The sequence below is a fragment of the Cryptomeria japonica genome, chromosome 9 (genome assembly GCF_030272615.1).
Source record: "Cryptomeria japonica chromosome 9, Sugi_1.0, whole genome shotgun sequence".
Lineage (NCBI taxonomy): Eukaryota > Viridiplantae > Streptophyta > Pinopsida > Cupressales > Cupressaceae > Cryptomeria > Cryptomeria japonica.
This window is the reverse complement of record NC_081413.1, coordinates 641,385,388-641,402,696: the sequence shown is the minus strand read 5'-3', so window position 1 is coordinate 641,402,696 and position 17,309 is coordinate 641,385,388.

Here is a 17,309-nt window from a genome sequence, read left to right as displayed (position 1 = left end):
GGGTGACATGAACATTCTACTTGTTGATTCTTATATTCAAATCTTATTGTTAAGAAAAGGCTAGGGATTCCAATTCTACAAAGAAAGACCCCTTAAAAGGTGTCAAGTTTAATATGTATGTTGAGCTTAAATTTAGCACTAACATTTATATGATCAATCCTATTGAGTTTTTAATTTCTATTTAAGAGATTAAATAAATCTATGTCCTTTATTTTCCAATTCCCCCTCCATTATTTTCTCAACCCTAAAGCTCATATTAATTACATTTCTACTAATGTGGAGACCTTGGAAAAAGTGAATAGTTCCTAGTTGGGGTTGATGAAAGGGGTGATTAATTAAAAAAACATTTTAAAAGGACTTAAAATATCTATACCTTGGCATGACCAAGGAGAATTAGGAAAATAATTCCTTGAAGGCCCCCTTTCAAGAAATTGCTAAACTTAACAAGATTGTGTTTACTTTGGATCCTAGCATTAGCAAGCTTGATCTAGAGCTATAGGAGGTGAAAGTATTTAGGAGAATAAAATTTTGAATCATTACTTAGATGCTATTAGTAGAAGGAAGAACCCAATCAATGCTAAGAAGAAAAATAGTTCATTTTTGTAGGATAAGTTGAGCAAAAGGATTAGAGGAAAAATGAAAAAGTAGGTCGACGACATGAAGGCTATCAGTGAGGAGACCTTTGCACTTAAGAAGTTGTGGAGATCCTAAATGTATCCAAGTATCCAATAAGAATAGGGCTCATATCTTATCTTTTTACTTAAATGATCTAGTTATCCAATGAGAATAGGACTTCTATCTTATCTTTTTAAAACTATTTTGCTAATTATTTACTACACTTTGAAGATGTTAGGGGACATAGTCTTGATGGAGTCATGGAAGGGCCAAGATTTAGAGTTTCGCAGAAATGGTGGTGGCAGGTTAAGTTGGTCATTCAGGAGAAAACGGATCCAGGGATATCATAACAATGCTTGGAGGCCACTGGCATGAGCGTGGAAGGATCTAGCAAATAGTAAATTTGATGCATGGTCAGATCGAAGGAATGATGATGAAAACTGGGACATCCTCAAAGAAAATCGTTGAGGGTTTGCAAGGGTTCACTTTGGCCTAAAGGTGGATTTCAAGAGCCTTGAAAAGAAGTTTTGGAAACCAAAACAAAAGGACTTTGAACCACCTTCAGATAAGGTATCTATCAAAAATGAGAGTAATCGAATAGTGTTTTTCAATATTGCTAATGTTAGAGTTATCTTGTATTAGCTAATAATTATTTATTTAATTATTAGTCTATTATACTCTACGCTTATACAACACGCCACCTCCCTGCCACCAGCAGGAGGGCCCTTATTTTTTTCCTTGAAGGGTTTTGACAGTGTATTGTTTTTTTGCCATAACTTGGGAAAACAAAGTCGGTTTTTCAAAAATGAATAGGCAACAAAAAGCTCTTTTCGAGCTCTACTCAGATCTGGAGGTGATATTTTATGATGTTTTCATCTAGTACCTATTTTTTGCTATCCAAGTCAGCGCTCTTTTATACACTCTGGAAGCCATATCTTGGGCAAACGAACTCTGTTTTTAGAAAACGAATAGGAGTCAGAAAGGTCTTGGAGAGATCTTCTCAGATTTGGAGTTATTTTTTCTAGAAAAATCACCAGGTACACAAGATAGTGTCTGACACATTTTCTTTGCTCTTGTCTTCTTTTCTGGCTCTCAGATTGTACTGGTTTTTTGTTTTAAATATTGTGGGGGGTGTTATTTTTTTGCTATTTTATGTAACTTACTTCAGAAAATTAGAAAACCTAAACAAAAAAAAAAACCCTTTCTGCATCTTTTGTCTAGTCTATAAGATCACTTAATTAAAAAAACTCAAGAGCAGGTCCAAGTTCAGGTACAGGTAAACATGATAGTTTCTTCAGTTGAGCTTCTTACATCCAAGAACTATCACCTCTGGAAAGCTCGTATGATGAGGCTTCTCAAATCAAGGGGGTTGTGGTCCTGTTTGGATATGGATCAACCATTGTTGCAGCGTCCTTTTGAGATTCTTCAGCATCGGAATAAGATGGATGAGGCTATGGGTGTCATCTCCTTACATGTTTCAAACAACTTGCTTTTTTACCTTGATGGTTTGCTCACTCCTCAGGCTATGTGGTCCAAATTTGAAACTCTCTTTGTTACTATCAATGAGTTCAAAGCATTACAGATTGAGGCAGAGCTCTCTTCCTTGTTACCTGAATCTTTTTTTCACATTGAGGACTTTCTGAACAAGTTCAAAACCACCAGATCTATCCTTCACAGTTGTGGTAAAAATAAGACAAACCCGGAGTGTATCTACCTAATTCTCTCTAAGCTTTGAGGTCCCTATCAGATATTTTCTTCCACCTTTTATTCTACTATGGATGCATTGGGTACACACTTCACCATGCCTACTTTTGATGTGTTATGTGATTGCTTGACTCATGAGCAGGCTCACCTATCTCGGTTGGACACTCTCATAGGATCAAAGCTGAAAGCATTGGCTGCTCAAACTTCTAAAGAGAACAAGAAGCAAAAACTGAATCCTAAGGAGGATTCAGCTGGCACTCAACGTTCCTCCAAGCCACCACCTAAGTCTGATTACAAACCGAAGTCCTATCCCAAACAGGAGCACTCTTCTAAGTCTGGTGAGTCTTCCTTCAAGACTAAGAAGAAGTCAGATGAACTTTGCAATTTATGTGAAAAGAAGGTCATCCAGTTTCTCGCTGTTGGAGGTAGCCATGCAGCAGCATCATATTTCTCCTCCTCAGCCTCCATCTTCCTCTTCTACTGGGAAAGGGCTTGCTCTTTCTGCATGAGCTATTCCTTTTGCATCCACTTGGATTATTGATTTTGGGCCTTCTCACCACATGACACACTCACCGCAACTTGTTACCTCACTTACTCATAGTAATACTTTACAGATTGCAGTTGGTGACTCAGCACAACTTTCAATTTCAGGTTCAAGTTCTGTTCCGTTGACAGGTGGTTGTTTTCAGGATGTTCTTTTGGTTCCTAACATTTCTACGAACCTCCTCTCTGCTTATCAGCCTTTTCATTCTTGGCTCTGGTAAAATAGTTGAGTTCTCACCACATGATGTGGTTATTTCAGATCTCTATGATCCTGATTTGGTTGTGGCTACTGGCAATGTTGATCTTGATTATCGATTATATCGATTTGATGGCTTTGAGAATCCAAATGGTTCAGGTGTTTCTCTTATAGCACATGTAAATTCAGTGAGTAGACTGTGGCATGAGCGTTTTGGCCATGTCAACTACAGATACTTATAGCAGATGAGCACACAGGCACTTGTTATTGGGCTCCCTCAGATATCTTGTATTGATGGTGTATGTCAAGGTTGTGCACTTGGCAAGCATCACCATGATCCTTTTCCTACAGGTAGAGCCACTCATGCTAAGGCACCCTTGGATTTGATCCACAGTGATCTTATGTCATTTTTGACTCCATCTTTTTCAGGGTCCAAGTATGTGCTCACTTTCATTGATGACTTCTCCAGACGCACATGGGTGTACTTTCTTAAGTACAAGTCTGATGTCTTTGATTCATTTTGAGTCTTTAAGACATTTATAGAGAAGCAGTTTGGTCTTTCTATAAAAAAGATATGCACAGATAATGGGAGAGAATATGTGAATCGGGATTTTATAGATTTCTGCATAGAGCATGGTTTGCAACATTAGTTATCAGTTCCTCACACCCCTCAGCAGAATGGTGTTGCTGAGAGAAAGAAAAGAACACTATGAGAGATGGCTAATTGCATGCTTCAGTCACATTCTATGCAACCTATTTTTTGGGCTGAGGCAATTAATTGTGCCACCTATCTTCAGAATCAGATGCCTCATAAGGCATTGCACCAGTTGACTACTGATGAGGCTTGGTCCCATGTCAAGCCTAATGTTTCTTCATTCTGAGTTTTTGGTAGTGAGGCTTGGGCATTTATCCCAGATGCTCAGAGGAAAACCATGGAGAGGAAGAGATGAACACTCATTTTTGTTGGCTACTGGATGTTAAGGCGTACAAGTTGTTTGATCCTGATTCTAGAGAAGTCCTGTTTAAGCGAGATGTCCAGTTTGATGAGTGCCTTCCTCAGATGGATTCTCCATCAGCAGCTTCTCTCTCACTACCTCCTCCTCCCTCTTCATCCTTTAAGGATTCCCTCTTCCTTGAGGATGATACAGATGATGGTCCACCTTCACCACCACCATTACCACCACCACCACCGCCCACTGCTCAGCCTTTGCCCAAGTGGGCCCGGTTTATAGTTGATGTTGTTGGTTCTATGGTAGGTGATCCTACTGACACTCGTCATACTCATGCACATACATCTGGTTCTATTCTTCTGATTCATGTCATTTCATATGATCCTCAGAAATTTTCAGAGGTGACAAGTCACCCAAAGTGGGATAGGGCCATGGATGAGGAGTATTCTTCTTTGATGAAGAATCATAATTGGGATCTTTGTCCTCTTCCGATGGGAAGAAAGTTGGTTCGAAGCAAGTGGGTATACCGTACCAAGTATGTTGTAGATGGTTCTATTAATAAGTATAAGGCTCATCTTGTTGTGAAGGGGTTTTCTCAGGTGGAGGGTATTGATTACTCTGAAACCTTTGCTCATGTTGCTAAGATGAATTCTATTCACTTTGTACTTTCTCTAGCAGCTTCATGGGGATGGAAAAAATTTTAGATGGATGTGAAGAGTGCTTTCTTGCATGGAGACCTTCGTGAGGAAATCTATATGGAGCAACCTCAGGGATTTGTGCAAGATTACTCTTTGGTTTGCATACTTCGACGTTCATTATATGGTCTCAAACAGGCTCCTCAGGCCTAGTATGAGAAGATGGACTCTTTCTTTCTTTCCACACTCTTTACACATTGTCATTTTGATCCTATAGTCTACAGTCAGAATTAGGGGGATGATATAGTTATTCTTGTGCTCTATGTTGATGATCTTATCATTACCAGTGGCTCATCCTCCTCGATTCAGGATATTCAACAAGCCTTGATGGAGCACTTTGAGATGACAGATCTTGGCCTTCTGCACTATTTTTTGGGCCTACAAGTTATTCAGTCTTCCGATGGGATTTCCATACTTTAGTAGAAGTATACTCTTGATATGCTTCACATATTTGACATGCTTACTTGCAAGCCTGCACCCACACCATTTAAGTCAGGTGTTGTTTTCTCTACCACTTGTTCTACACCTTCTATGGATTCTACCTTATATAGGCAGTTAGTTGGTAGTTTGTTGTACCTGACACATACATGCTTGGATCTTTCTTTTGTGGTTGGTCTTGTCTCTCGGTTCTCCCATGATCCTCATGAGAGCCATTGGCAAGCAGCCAAATGTATTTCGAGGTACATTCGGGCCACTACACAGTTTGGCATTCACTATACTTTGGGATCCCCTCACATTGTTGGCTTCACTGACTCAGATTGAGCTGATGATGCTCAAGATCAGAAGTCTACTTTTGTCTTTGTTTTTTGCCTTGGTTCTGGTCCTATGACATGGTCTTGCAAGAAGCAATCTGCTATTGCATTATCATCTACAGAGGCTGAGTACCGAGCAACGGTGTTAGCTAGTCAGGAGGTTTTATGGCTTTGACAGTTGATGACTGAGTTTGGGTTCCCTCCTGATAATCCCACTATTCTTTGGTGTGACAATTAGAGTGCCATTCACCTTTCCTGTAACCCAGTGGAGCACCTGAGGTCTAAACACATTGAGCTTCACATGCACTTCATCAGACAATTGATTGAGGATGGCTTTCTCATCTTGGAGCACATTCATACTGAGGAGCAGGTTGCTGACATCTTCACTAAACCTTTTGCATCTTCGTGCTATCTTCAATTGCATTCTATGCTTGGGGTGAAGTAAGTTGTCCTAGGGGGGTCTCATTGAGGCCTTCCTTCCTTCATATTTTTTCTTTACATGCTTTTTTCACATCTCTTTTTGGAGTAGAGTTTTTTCCCATGTGGTTTTCTCTATTTCTCCATTTCATTGAGATTTGGTTGTGATTGGGTACCTCATCAGGCCTTGTTGTCAAGACCCAAATTTTGTCTTTCTTCTTGTAGTTGCATTTTTTGCTATCCTGCATTTAGTTTTTTAGCTACTCCCTAAGTTCATCTTAAGGGGGGGTGTTAGAGTTATCCTGTATTAGCTAATAATTATTTATTTAATTATTAGTCTATTATACTCTACGCTCTTGGGATCTCTCTTTCAGAGCCTTTTTTGTGTTCAGTCTCCAATCTTCTCTTGTGACAGGTATTCTTGCATACAGATGCTCTTGGGATCTCAAAAGTTGCACTTTCTCAACTTCTTCAGATAACATTGAGTAAAAGGACTCAGTTAAGTTTTTCAAAGAAAAAGTCTTTTTCATAAAATGGGTTGGGTATTTTATTTCTTATTCGAGGGTTTGGAAATGGTGTGAAGAGCATTTGGAAAAATATTTTATATTCAAAAACCCTCCCTAATGGCTTTTACATGGTCATCTACTCTAGTGAGAGAGAGAAATTGTAGATTTCGAAAAATGGCCCATTCATGATGGGTCTAATGGTTTCTATATAAAGGATTGGGTTCCAAATTTTCATCTGAAAAAGACATCAATTGAAGAAGTGTCAATCTAGATCAGGTTGTATAATCTGCCTCATGAGTACTATGACCTTAAAACCCTAAAAAACATTGGCAATAGAATCGAGAAATTTGTGAAGGTAGATGAGGCTTTGGACAACAAGGAGCTAATAGTTCTGATACTAGTTATTAAGTATAGATGCCAAGCTAACAAGATGAGAGGGGGGCGTGAATCATACAAACTTAATCTTCAATATATTGAATAGATTCAACCTCGGTAGCTTAAACAGATATATGTAATCAAAACTGTAAAACATGCAACCTTAAGAACACATAATCATAACAACACTCATAACACCAGATTTAACGTGGAAACCCAAATAGGGAAAAACCACTATGGGATTTCAGACCCATTAAGAAATATACTCTTCTAGAGTATGCTCGGTTAAAAGCAAATCCTGTTAAAGATTACAAACACATTGCTAGATGTGACCCGGTTAAGGGATTTCCCTCAAATCTGTTAGGATCTTCACCTTGTTAGAGGTGACCTTGTTAAAGGGTTTCAAACACTCAATCAGAATGTCACCTTGCTAGAGGGTTTTACAAATAAGACTATTAAGTCCACTCGGTTAAGAGATTTTATGTCACTTCACAAAATAACAGTAATAAAAATATATCTGCAACTTTACATCTAAAATGCTAAAGTAGATTCTTATTTGCTCAATACAGTCTAGTCATAGGACTTATCTTGTCCCTCTGCGGGGCTCTATACTCTGTTAATCAAACAGGTCTTCAAGCTTCTGTGCTTGGTAATCACTATGTAGCATCCCTATGCTTACACTTGCCCACATACATTGTTTATCAATAGTTCCTTATTTATAAACAATTTTCTATCCACTTAATCTCCTTGATCACATATCCCATGATCAATCATAGCGATTAGATCTTCAAACTTGACCAGGTTTAATGTATCCTTCAATTTGAAAATGTTTTACCTCACCTTGGAACTTGTGTAAAGGTATTGCGGTTCAATTTGAGCTGTAGATCTTCCTGTCGATCTTCCATTGCCATAGATTCTTTAACAAACTTCATGCACAGTATACCAATCATTTAATCAATTCCAGCTCATCATCTTCCTTCATTAAATAACGCTTTTAATCATTTAATGCATTCTTTTACAGCTTGGTTGCAACTTGGTAAATACTAAACTTCACTCGGTAGACATTCCGCCTTCATTAACCGATAGCGATAACCTTAGGGTTTACCGACTAGGTTCCTTGCTCGATAACATAGTATAGTATTAACCTTACAATTAACAACATATGTAGGATATCAAAACAATCTAAACATCATGATCTCATCATTGTCTAACTCGGTAATAGATGCCCATTGAATAACTTAATTCTCCCCTTATTCATCACAATCTTTCTGTGTCTTTTACCGACATCTTTATACTCATCAAATCATAATTACTTCTAAGATACTCAAAAGTGTCCCTTGGCAGTGGCTTGATGAAGATATTTGCTATTTTTTCCTTTGTGCTAACATACTCCAACACCACTTTCTTCTCTTGAACTTCTTCTCTAAGATAATGATATTTGATAGAGATGTGCTTTGTCTTAGAGTGCATAACAGGATTCTTTGAAATGTTAATGGCACTAGTATTGTCACAGAATATAGTTACTGGCTCAGTAATTTTCTCATTTATACCTTCCAACAATTGTTTGATCCATGTTATATTAGTACAATTCAATGTTGCAACAACATATTCAGCTTCTGTTGTTGACTGTGAAACACATCCTTGTTTCTTGCTAAGCCAGCTCACTAGTCTTTCTCCTAAAAAGAAAGCTCCTGCATTTGTGCTTTTTCTGTCATCAATGTTGCTTGCCCAATCAGCATTAGTATAAACTTTTAAATCAAAATCATTTCTCTTGTTATATACTAAGCCATAATCTTCAGTGCCTTTCAAGTATCTAAAAATTCTCTTGATTGTTGTCATGTGTGTTTCCTTGGGATCTGCAGAAAATATTGCAACTATACCTACTGCATGTGCTATGTCTGGTCTGCTATGAACAACATATTGTAGCTTTCCAGTCATGGATTAGTAAAGTGTCTCATTAACAGATGCAGATTCATCATTCTTTGATAATTTACAGTTGGTAGTCATAGGAGTACTTACTGGTTTTGAGTCCTCCATTCCAAATTTCTTCAAGATTTTCTTTATGTACTTGGATTGAGTAATGAAAATCTCTTCTTTCATTTGTAGTATCTGTAGACCTATAAAATACTTTATCTCACCGATTAATGACATCCCAAATTCTTTGCTCATTTCATTTCCAAAGTTCTTGCATAAAGAGTCATTTCCACAAAAGATAATATCATCAACAAATATGGCTGAGATCAATATTCCATTTTCATCATTCTTCATGTACATATTGTTGTTTACACTTGTTCTTATAAAACCAATCTTGATCAAATAAGAGTGCAATCTCTCATACCATTCTCTAGGTGCTTGTTTCAAACCATATAATGCTTTTTTCAATTTACATACCTGATCTTTATTCTTGTCTTCAACAAATCCTTCAGGTTGTTCAATATAAACTTCTTCTTCTAATATACCATTCAAAAATGCAGATTTGACATCCATTTGATATACCTTGAAATTTTTGAAAGCAACATATGCCAACAATGTTCTTACTCCTTCAAGTCTTGCCACAGGTGCAAAAGTCTCACCATAATCAATTCCCTCTTCTTGAGCATAACCTATGCAAACTAGTCTTGCTTTATTTTGAATGACCTCACCTTGTTCATTCAGCTTGTTTTTTAAAATCCACTTTGTACCAATTACATTTTTGTTCTTCGGTCTTGGGACTAGTGTCCATGTGTCATTCTTCTTGATTTGATCAATCTCTTCTGTCATAGCATTTACCCAATCTTCATTGTTAAATGCCTCTTTCACTATTCTTGGTTCAAATTCAGATATCAGACATGTGTTATGTCTCAGTTTGTTCCTTGTCATCACTGGATCATCTTTATCTCCTATAATTTGACTTGATGCATGATTCCTTCTGACATACTTCACTAATACGGGATCGGTAGGCTCTGTATGATCTTCTTCATCACTCGGTAATTGAATATCCTATTTATTTTCTTTAGTAACTCTCTCAGTATGACTTGTCGGTTGAACATAGACAAATTATTCATAATCTTCTGGTTCCTTAGAATTTCCTTCATCATTTCTTTCTACAAATTCATCAATTTTCACATTTGCACTTTCTACTATTTTGTTAGATGATTTGATCAGACATTTAAATGCTTTACTTCTAGAAGAATAACCAAGAAATGTTCCTTCTTCACTTTTTTGATCAAACTTTCCATTTCTATCATCTTTGTGTACATAGAATCTACTTCCAAAGATTTTGAAGTAACTTACATTAGGTTTCTTGTCATACCAAATTTCATATGGTGTCTTCAAGGTTCCTTTCTTCAGTTGTACTCAGTTCAGGGTGTAAATAGCAGTGTTGATTGCTTCTCTCCAAAATGTTTGAGGTACCTTCTTTTCTATCATCAAGGTTCTTGCACAATCCACAATTGATCTGTTTCTTCTCTCAGCTATCCCATTTTGTTGTGGAGTTCTCAGTGCAGAGACTTGTCTTTTTATACCATGATCATTGCAGTATAAGTTAAACTCATCAGAGGTAAACTCTCCTCCTCTATCTGATCTAAGACATTTCAGTTGTCTTCCTGTTTCATTTTCAACTCTTGCCATGTACCATTTAAACATTTGAAAAGCTTCTGATTTTTCTTTTAAAAACATTACTGACATCATCCTTGAGTAATCATCCACAAATAATATGAAATTTTTATCACCATAATAACTTTGAACTTTCATAGGACCACAAAGATCAATGTGCACAAGATCTAAAGTTCCCTTAGAAGTGTAGGACTTACTTGTAAAGCTTGATCTTGTCATCTTACCCATCTGGCATCCTCGGCACATAGCATTCTCAAGTTTTTCCAAACTTGGTAGACCTCTTACTCGGTGCTTCTTACTTATTTTGATCAGATTATCAAAATTTACATGACAAAACCTTTTATGCCATAACCAGGTATCATCTATCTTTGCATAAAGACACTTATTCCGAGTTGAGTCAAGGTGAAATGTGTTACCTTTTGTTTGAGTCTTGGTAGCAGCTAATTTTCCATGCTTGTCATGAACTTTGACAATTTCTTTCTGAAATTCTCTTCGGTAACCCATGTTGTTTAGTTGTGCTACACTCAACAAATTATATTTCAAACCTTCAACCCAGTAAACATCATTACGTTTAGCATTATCAAGAAGTGTTATGGATCCTTTACCTTTTCCTCTCGGAGTCCAATGCTCTGATACCAATTGATAGTTCTGATACTAGTTGTTAAGTATAGATGCCAAGCTAACAAGATGAGAGGGGGGGGTGAATCATACAAACTTAATCTTCAATATATTCAATAGATTCAACCTCAGTAGCTTAAACAGATATATGTAATCAAAACTGTAAAACATGCAACCTTAAGAACACATAATCATAACAACACTCATAACACTAGATTTAACGTGGAAACCCAAATAGGGAAAAACCACTGTGGGATTTCAGACCCACTAAGAAATATACTCTTCTAGAGTATGCTTGGTTAAAAGCAAATCTTGTTAAAGATTACAAACACATTGCTAGATGTGACCCGGTTAAGGGATTTCCCTCAGATCTGTTAGGATCTTAACCTTGTTAGAGGTGACCTTGTTAAAGGGTTTCAAACGCTCAATCGAAATGTCACCTTGCTAGAAGGTTTTACAAATAAGACTGTTAAGTTCACTCGGTTAAGAGATTTTCTGTCACTTCACAAAATAACAGTAATAAAAATATATTTGCAACTTTGCATCTAAAATGCTAAAGTAGATTCTTATTTGCTCAATACAATCTAGTCATAGGACTTATCTTGTCCCTCTGCTGGGCTCTATACTCTATTAATCAAACAGGTCTTCAAGCTTCTGTGCTCGGTAATCACTATGTAGCATCCTTGTGCTTACACTTGCCCACATACATTGTTTATCAATAGTTCCTTATTTATAAACAATTTGCTAATCGCTTAATCTCCTTGATCACATATCCCATGATCAATCATAGCCATCAGATCTTCAAACTTGACCAGGTTCAATGTATCCTTTGATCTGAAAATGTTTTACCTCACCTTGGAACTTGTGCTAAGGTATTGCAGTTCAATCTGAGCTGTAGATCTTCCTATCGATCTTCCATTGCCATAGATTCTTTAACAAACTTCATGCACGACATACCAATCATTTAATCAATTCCAGCTCATCAGCTTCCTTCATTAAATAATGCTTTTAATCATTTAATGCATTCTGTTACAGCTCGGTTGCAACTCGATAAATACTAAACTTCACTTGGTAGACATTCCGCCTTCATTAACCGATAGTGATAACCTTAGGGTTTACCAACTAGGTTCCTTAGGGTTTACCGACTAGGTTCCTTGCTCGGTAACATAGTATAGTATTAACCTTAAAATTAACAACATATGTAGGATATCAAAACAATCTAAACATCATGATCTCATCATTGTCTAACTTGGTAATAGATGCCCATTGAATAACTTAATTCTCCCCTTATTCATCACAATCTTTCTGTCTTTTACCGACATCTTTATACTCATCAAATCATACTTCTTAAGATATGGTAACATCATGCTAAATTAGAAAATCAATTTCTTGACATCAATGACAAAATAATAATATTAAGACAATAAACATCCTTAATCAGTTATATCCATAATCATCAACAACCTTCTCAATATCCTTATTGAAATGCCAACAATCTCTCCTTGTCTGTTATAATGCCAATAGGAGCATAATATGTATATCAGGATTTGTATTCTTTGGAACCCCCCACCCCCCATTTCCAAAAGCAATAGAGATAAGAATCGGGGAAGGATTCTAGTGGTAAGAGATCGAGGAGGAGGATATAGTTAAATAATTTTTGGAGTGCAGAGAAGTGGGCCACTTAGCTTAAGATTGTCTAAAGAATAAGAAAAGTAAAGGTTTATAACATAGTGGTCTAACTGAAAATTTAATGGGCATCAATAAGAATCAAGATGGTGTTGTCGATCCGAATGGAAAAGAGTCCAAGAATCATGACATAGGTGGTAGAGGTTCGATCAAGGTTGATAATGAACCAACACCTGCATTCACAATAAATGATGTTTTAAGAGATGATCCCCGAGAGGATATGATCTAAAATAACCCATTAACAAAGAGTGGAACTACCCTGGGGATGGGATGGATAGTGTTCTGTCTCCATAGAAGGTAGAGGCAATGAGATTGGAGCATAGAGATTTATCAATTGGGATGGCTTTGGTTCAAGGTGATGTTTCTCTTTTAAAGATCATAGAAAATATAACACAAGAAAGAATGGTTGTGAATGAGAATCTAATGGATAGGTGTGAAAAATAGGATAAAGAGTTTAAGCAATGGGAGTGGTGGGTTATGAACAATGGATGTCTATAGAAGGATTTGATAAAGAGGAGGAGATGGGAAATGGGGAAGACATTCAGTTCAAAGACATCTGGATTTCTCCCATTATAAATTTAGATTTGACATTGAAAGTGTTGACACTAAAAAATGGTCAACACATGTGTCTCCTTTTTTCTTAACATATCATGCGCATAGTGCCTCTTAGGTTTAATGAATTAATCAAACCCCCTTTTAATAACAATTCTTCTAAGTCCTAAATAAATAAATTTAATAATCTATTTATTTGTCCACTTTATCCATTAATTAAATAAATTCATTTTATTTAATTGACTAATTCATAAATATGAGAAATAAATAAATAAATCATTTTTATTAATTTATAATATTTATCTTCCTCCAAAATAAAAATAATTAATAAATATTATTTATTAATTCATCTTTATTTGCTTTTAGTGAGGAGATATTTAATAAATCTTGTTTATTAATTATCTCTATTTATCCTCTCATGTAAGGATATTTCCTCCTTTTCTTATTTTTTATTGTTCCATTCTATCCTCTTATATGGAAACATCTAATAATTTTTAATTATTAAATCTTTTCATAAAATCCTCCTAATTTTTTGAATTTGGAAACTAATATATTTCCTTGATTTTCAAAAATCAATCTTTTTGGCAATATCTCATTAATCTTAATTTTAAATTCCAAAATGAGGTATGCATCTTCAAAAATTTGCTTTTTGTGAGGAGGTAATCAATAAATCTTATTTATTAATTTTCTCATAAGAGGATATTTTATTTTATTTTTAATTCTTCTATTTATCTTTTCGAATCAAGATATTTAATAATTTTTAATTATTAAAATCTTCCTAATATTTTCAACTTGCTAATTTGGTATTTATGAGAAGATAATTAAAGATTTTATTATTTATTATCATAAAATCTTCCTGTTTGCTTTCTTCTATCTTCATCCTTCTCCGAATAACAACTCCGTTGTGCACTCAATCAGGTCCCTCCATCTAACAAAAAATCTTTTCAATCAGATTAGCCATCCAATCAATCCCCAAATTTTTCTATAAATTGAGCTCTCATTGCTCATTTTTAATAACCACATTTCAAGTATCCTTATGTTGTCTAAATCATTTTATCATCTCATCATCTTGCTTTCAAATACACTTGCATTTGTAGGTGAGATCAACATCAAATTGAAGGAGAAAGAAGAACAATGGAGGAGCAATGAAGGAAATACATGCTTTTGGTTTGCATCTTGATTTTAATTTTATCTTCATTTCCTTTATTGAATGTGCTAGGAATATTTTAATAGCATTTTAGTTTTGTGGTTGACTAATTATATGCTATGAATCCTTTGCCTAGTTTCCTACATCACAGAAAGAAGTAAAGGACTATGGTACATCACCTATTGTAAAAACAAGTAATGTTGAATCCTGGGAGGAGGAGGGGAAGGATGATTTATTGGGTCTATAAGCATTAAAAGACATCTTGGAGAAGCGTACTCTGAGTCAATCAAAATCTGAAAGGGTTACGACCAAGGCAGGGTGTTGGCATTTGCATGGAGATTGCATTAATAAAATGTTATGTTGTCATTGATGTCAATTAACCAGTAATGATATTGTTATAATTTTGTTTTGTAACCGGTAGGAAGAGCTAGTGAAGGGAACTCTAACCGTTAGGTAAGTTTGTGGAGTGAACCGGTATTGCTAAGTATTGAATAGTTGAATCGGTAAACCCTACATGTTGATTTGATAAATCCTAACGATTAAGTTTGGTGAATTGGTTGTAATAGTTTATGATCTGATGATGAGCAGTAATGATTATGACATGTATGCATATTGTATGAAGAGAGTTTCAAGTGTTTTTGGCATGTTGAGATAACAATTTTTATCTTGGGAATGAGCAAGTATATTGCATGTAATGCAAAACATGTGATGAGTTAGTGAGTTCGATGAAGCAGTGATCAAGGAGTGGTTGAGGCTTTCTTGAATGATGTGCAGAGATTGTTATGTAATCCAACGGTCATACTTGAACCAACTTGTTTGTAATCTCTATGAGAATTAGGTTTTTGTTGTGTTGCCGACCTATTGATTTGTTTATAAGGTCGATGAGTTGTTTAGTTTCAAAGTTGGCAAAGCTCTAGTTGAGTGTGTGGTTGTTGAACTAGATGATGTATCTACAATTTGTGTAAAGGCAGATAGGAGCATGAAAACGATCTGAACAAGCAAGTATAGTGCTATTCAAACATATCAAAAAACTCTTGTTGTTTTCTAACAATTACAATAGTTAAAATCCCCTAATTGGGTAAGCTCTAACAACCTTAGTGTTATTCAAATCCTCTAACCAGGTGGTCCATTAGCTTGGATTTCAAATCCTCTACCAAGGTTACTCCTCATAGAGTATTGCTTCTAATAGGGCATTATAGTCAATCCCTTAACCGAGTGGTCCCTAAAAGGATCTGTTCTTAACAAGCCTTTTTGTAAAGCTTTAACAGGCTTGGCTCCTAACAGGGAAAACTGGAGAAGAGTTGAGACCAGCTGCCTTATGCTCTCCAATGGGCACAGAGTCACTGAAACTTTAGAAAACTGAAAACACAACCTTTAACACAGCAAGAACTTTGAAAACTCCTCAAAACCTGTCCTAATCCATTGATTACAGGTATGTGATTTGTGGTAATAAGTTGAAACAACTTGCTGTCAAGAATGATATGGCTACAATAAAAGAACTATGATAGGGCAACAACAAAACAACTCTGAAGAACACTGCCGCAATGCACTATAGCTATCTAGAGGGGGTATTTGCTATGTGTGGTGGAAAATACCCATTTTATCTACTTCATATAATGGATACTTACCTTTAATAACTATAGTGCACTGCAGTAGTAAACAAAACTGCTTAAAATTCCTACAGAACAGTGCACTAGGCACTTAGGGAAAACAAAACTGCAAGCTGGCCTACTATGCAACAACACTTATTAACAACTAAGAATACTGGAATATGTACATATTTTAGGCATACCTCAAAAGAAATGCTTGAGGTGAATCCCATTGACTTGGATTGGCTCAAACTCACCATCTAGCTTAGATAGTTGGAAGGCATTATGCTGCTTGCACTCAAAAATCATGTAAGGCCCACTCCAAAAAGAATCAAACTTCGTATGCTTTCCTGGCCCGCTCTTGAATTCATCCAATTTCAGGACAATGTCACCTTCTTTGAACATTCTAGGAGTTGCCCTCTTATCGAATGATCTTTTCATTTGAGCTTGGTGATGCTCAATCTGCCTCATTGCTTATTTTCTAACTTCTTCTAACTCAATTAGTTGAGCCAATCTTGTTTCCATAGGCTCTTCTCCAATCATATCCAGCTGGTTAGCTAGATCAAGGGCTAGAAACTCATGTGAGATAGGCAACCTTGCTTCTTTCCCAGTCACAAGCATGTATGGTGACATTCTAGTAGATCATTTTGGTGTGATCCTATTAGCCCATAAGGCTGATTTAAGCTTGGTATGCCAAGCTATCTGATTTCCTTCCATGATCCTCTTAATGATTATGAGCAGATTCTTATTTGTGGACTCAACTTGTCCATTACCCTGAGGGTAATAGTTAGATAAGATTTTGAGATTAAAAAAAATCTTTGCTGCCTAATCAGATATTCTACTCCCTACAAAAGAAAGAGCATTATCTGAAACTGTAGATTCAGGAACACCAAATTTGGTTATCAACTCATCATAAAAGTTCAAAACAACTGTCTCATTTGCTTCTTTTAGTGCCACAACCTCATCCCACTCAGTAAAATAATCAATGGCTATGAGCACCCACTTATGGACAACACTTGAAGGTGGATTTATGACTCCAATGAAGTCTAAACCCCACTTCATAAAGGGTTGTTCAACTTGAATAGGTTGCAATGGCAGCGCTGCTAACTTTTCTTTACCTACAAACACAAAAGATTCTTTACACTTTCTAACCCAGGAATTTGCATCTCCGAACAAATTAGGTCAATAATAACCTCCTTTCATAACTTTAAGAGTTGTAGCTCTTTCTAAAAAGTATCCACCTACTAATCCTTCATGAAACTCATGTAATACCTTATCAACTTGATCAACATCTATGCATCTCAACAATACACCATGAAAATCCATTCTAAACAGAAAACCATTCAAGAGTACATAGGGAATGGACTGAA